The sequence below is a fragment of the Marmota flaviventris genome, chromosome 4, assembly GCF_047511675.1.
Source record: "Marmota flaviventris isolate mMarFla1 chromosome 4, mMarFla1.hap1, whole genome shotgun sequence".
NCBI lineage: Eukaryota > Metazoa > Chordata > Mammalia > Rodentia > Sciuridae > Marmota > Marmota flaviventris.
The window spans coordinates 74237348-74242665 of NC_092501.1; positions in this window are offsets into that span (position 1 = coordinate 74237348).

The following is a 5318-nucleotide window of genomic DNA, read 5'->3' on the forward strand; positions in this document are numbered from 1 at the left end:
TCTCTCAGCATAGTTACATTCTGAGGTACTGGGGATTAGGACTGCAACATATGAAATTTGGGGAAGGGACACCATTTAGTCCTTAAGAATTATAAATTACTTTATGGCCAAAGTGTCCACAAACAAAGACTGGGGAAAATGTTTGCAACATATATAACAGTTATTCTTATCCAAAATATATAGGCAGTTTATATGAACCCACAAGAGACATGTAAATAGCCCTATAGAAAAATGAGCAAAGACTATCAGTAGGCAATTTGCAGAAAAACAATACAAAATAATATACAAATAAAAAGATTCTCAATTTTATCAGTTGCAAACCTGAGAAAATCAGATCTTTTTTTTTCACCTCTAAGATTAGCACAAATTAAAAAGACTTATAGCTGGGCATGGTGGTGCTTGCCTCAAATCCCAGAAACTCCAGAGGCTGAGGTAGGAGAATCACAAGTCAAAGCCAGACTAAGCAGCTTAGTGAGGCTCTGTCTCTAAATAAAAAAATTATTTTAAAAAGGCTGGACTGGGGATGTGGCTCAGTGGTAAAAACACCCCTGGATTTAATCCTGGATACAAAAAAAAAAAGACTGATAATAACAAGTCTTGACAATGATATAAGTAAACGGAAACTCAAAAACACTGAGAATGAAACATAAATTGGAATGATCTTACTGAAAACTGCACATATTAAATTCTAAAATATGTATATTTTTGGCCCATGTTAAATTTCTTCTAGGAATTTACCAAATGAATGTATATATGAATATATGAAAGTATAACATTCATACATTTATTTGGTAAATATATATATTTAAAACATTTAAATATATATGTATGTGTGTATGTGTATGTGTGTGTGTTTGTTTTGGTACCAGGGATTGAACCCAGGGTGCTTAATCACAGATCCACATCCCCAGCTCTTGATTTTTAAGTTTTTATTTTGATTCAGGGTCTTGCTAAGTTGCTTAGGGTTTCACTAAATTGCTGAGGCTGGCTTTCAACTTGCAATCCTACTGTCTCAGCCTCAAAAATCCCTGGGATTACAGTATGCACCACCATGCCTGGCTCAAATGACTGTATGTAGGAAGATTTACTCTCTTTCAGTGTGGTGCCAGGGATCACGTGTAAACCCAAGGAAGTGCTCTACCACTGAGCTACATCTGCAGCACTGCTCTCTATTTTTTTTTCTGCTGTAAATATAAAAAAAAAAAAAGTAAATGTCCAATGAAGAGAAGTAAAATTCAATCATCATATAGTCTTACAATGTATAGAATATCCTATTAAAAAGAACAGATGTCATATATGTGCTTAGAGTAAAATAAAGATCTTTAAGACAAATGAAAGCTATTTGCAGAACTATATTCTAGTGTGATCTGCTTTACATTTTATTTGTATATGTATTGAAATATATAAAAAGCTTTGAAAAGATATTCACCAAACTATCCAGGAGTTATCTCTGGAGGAGAATAAAGGTGAGATTGGGGAAAGTGGAAGGGAAGTTTTCACATTTTGCTCTTTATATTTCTGTGTTACTGAAATTCTGTACAACTAGAATTAAAAATATATACACTTGCATGACCCTCTCCTCACCACACCCAAGGAAGGAAAAAAAAGGCGTCCTCTTCTAAAGATCATTTCAGAATCCCTGGCCACTGCCTCAAGTCTCTCAGGCTTCTAAGAATGGCAGCCACCTTGTGAGAGCCTTGATTGCTCCAAATCTTTGCTTTAATCAATGTAATTAGCAGAGCCTCAATTAAGCTCGAAGGCAGTGGTTTCTGTCCTGGGCTGCCCTGCCCATCTCCTTCAGTGAGTGACTAAGCAGCCCTTCCAAATGTGTGTCTCTTTCTCTCTCTCCATCTTCTCCATATTTCCTGTCATGACTCAAGACAGTTGTGAGCCAGTGGGAGACTCTGAAATCTTCTGATTTGTTAGGTATTGTTCCTGCTTGCTACTCTGTGTCGCTTTGCATCTTTAAGTTGTTCATTAGTGAATCTGACATCTAAAATTTCCTTCTGTCCCTCCAAGCCTGCATCATCTCCTGTTTTCCAGTTCATTGAAGTTCTACCTTAGTCACCAAAACCAGAAAACTGTGAGTCACCATTGCCCCACCCTTTATACCTGGTCAACCACTAAACCTGTGGAGCTGAGTCCAAAACTTGTCTCTACTCTGTCCCTTTCCTCTATCTCTACTGCCAGTGCATTATTACCTCTTACCTAGATAATTTTCATTCTCATCTTTTACCATTCCATTTTCCCTCCAGTTGAAGAGAAAGCCTGTTAGCAGGAAAATTTAACCATGTTATTCACAACTTAAAACATTGCTGCATCTGTGGCTCACTGGATGGAATCTGTAGGGAAGGAAAAGGGGATCCCCTTTATTGTTCATTGCAGATACTCCTACAACAAAAGAAAGGTTAACACAAGAAAAGCATTAACATTTTCTATTACAGTTTAACATGACACAGGAGCCTTCAGATTGAAGACCAAAAGACCCAGGGTGAACTTCCCATTTTTATGCTTAGCCTCTATGAAGAATGGACAGCTATGTAGAAATATGAAAAAGGATATGAGCTAATGAAAACTGACTGAATGGGGAAACCCAGAAAGGACTCTCTTCTCAGCTTCTTCTTGGGCCCTCAAAGATAGAATTTCTTCCTCCCAGGTATAGGATGGGATCTCTGGGGTGAGGGCCTTAGTTTCTTTATGGACATATTCTATATGGAAAATAGAAAGTTAGAGCAATAGTTTTTGGTTTTATGGCTGGCTTTGGGAAGGTTTTCTGGTTTATATGACCTGCCTTGGAGAAGAGGAATTCTAATTTCTGTGGCTTTCCTGGGGGAAGAGTGAAAGCAGGAGATAGGAGCACAGGACAAGGTCAGAAAGAAACAAGAAATACTGCTTCTGAGGCCTTTGCTTTGGGGCATCAATTTCTCAGCCTCAACAAGTCCAAACCCCTTGATGAGGTGTACATAGCCTAATGCCACTGCCCAGGCCACCACCCCTGCAGACATCCTGGGAATGTCCCCTTTCAAATAGCTGTTCACAGAGCTCTGCCAGTGCCTATGCCTCTTTCTCTTGTTGGGGATCTTCAGGACACATGATGATTTTTTTCTTTAGCATCCACTCCCATTTCTTATGGTACCCACACCCCACGAACCATGTGCCTTTCAATCCTTGTGTGGTTTAGATAGGTGACTCCAGGTCCCCTCTCCCCAACTTCTGGCCTAGCCAGATCATTTAGCCTCTCTGTTCCTGGAATTTTAGTTTTGAATATTATAAGCCTTGAAGAGAAAGCTCCTGTCTGGCTCAGCTCAGCTCCCTGAGACTACTTCTTAAACCTTCCTCTGATTCTGTGAATTTACTTATAAACAATTTACATATCCCCCCTTTTTTAAACTTAAGCAAGTTGGGTCATTTTGGTTGCTTATAGTTAAAGAATTCCCAATGAACCCTGCCTTTCTACATTTTTTTTTCTTTTGATGCTGGGTATTGATTCCAGACCTTCAAAATGCTAAGTTTGTACCCTGCCACTGAGCTGCCAGACAAACTCCTGCTTGTCCTTGAGGACCCAAGTTTTGTCCATTTACTCATTAATTCATCCAACAAATATTTATTTAAAAATTCTATAAGCTGGGCTTGTGCTAGGAGATAAAAATACAATAATAAAAGAAACACGTAGGGTTCTTGGACATATAAACCCCCAAATATGCTGAATAAACAACTTTTAAGGGACGTCAGGTATGAAGAATAGTTAATTATATTTATCTGTTCTTGGAATTTTTCAGCATTGTTCTGAGTAATAGATTAATTACTTTATATCTACATCTTCCTTCACCCTTGCCAACCATATTAATGTGGTTGATATGTGAATATATTCTTGTGAAATGCATATTGAAGTTTTGTAGGCATGCACCTTTAATTAACACAAATAATTTTACATTATATATTTATTTTGTTTTCCATTTTTCTTCACTAAGTGTGGTAGCATGCCTGAAGTTTTTGAGATAAGGATAAGGGCCTTGAAAGCAGATAAAAGGATTGTGGTTTTTAGTTTGGGTGAAATGGAAAGTGATTTGAGGGCTTTGAGCAGAGGAGTGATATGATTTGAATGGGTGTTTTTCAAGTGTAAATCTGGCTGCTGTGCTGAGATTAGGATTCAGGGGTGCAAGGCATGGAAGCTGGGAGACCATTAGGAGGCTATTGCAGAATTCAATAGAGCAGACAGTGGTTTAAATCAGGTGCTTTAATATCCTATACAAGAAATCCTGCATACAGTGAGAACAAATACCAACAGAAAAATTGACAAAAAGTACATCAGGAAATCCCAAAACAAGGAATATGAGGTGAAAATCACTAATAATCGAGAAATGCAGATTGAAACCAGAATAGGAGGACTAGGGCTGTAGCTCATTGGCAGAGCGCTTGCCTAGCATGTGTGAGGTACTGGGTTCGATCCTCAGCACCACATAAAAAAAAAATAAATAAAGACATTCTGCCCATCTATAACTACAAAAATAAATAAATAAATAAAACATAATAGGATATTGCATCTGTCATTCTGGGGAAAATGGAAAGCTAAAATCTGAGATAAGAGGACTTAAAATACTTATACACTGTTAAAGGAATATAGAATCCAGAAGCAATCTGACTCTGTTGAATCAAGTTAAGCATGACCCAGCAACTCGATAATTCAGCTCCTAATTATATATAGAGAGGGGGCTTGTGTCACCCATCTGGAATAAGTATATTCCAGAGAAATTCTCACGTAGGATCATAAGGGAATGTGAAGATGTTTATTGCATCACTGTTTGCTGCAATGGGGCACTGAGGGCAGCCGACGTCACCATCACTGGGAGAATAGATGGGTAAAATGCACACCGGACTTTGAGATATGCAGTTTTCATGCATTATTTCATTATTTCTTAAAAACATCCCTAAGACAGTGGAATTTTTAGTATACCCATTTTACAGGCTATAAAACGGAAACTATCTTCCTCTAAATACAAACCGTTGCTTATTTTCTTGTACATTTCTTCTTAAATTTAGACAGTACTGGGTTTGAGGGGCTCAGCAGTGACTCGGTTCACTCAGCCATTATGAGCCTCCTTTTGATTCTTCCGTCTGGCTGTTCTTCACTCCGCTAGCCACAGGTGGCCTCGGAGCTGGGCAGTCAGCACCGCGGACAGCGACAGCCTCAGGGCAGGGATTGGGCGGGGCGTCAGTGGAGACGTCACGACGCGAGAAGTCTCAGGGGCGCGCACTCGCGGGCGGCTGCGTCACGTGACCCAGGTAATTGGCACTGCGTTCCCTGCACCCCATTGCAC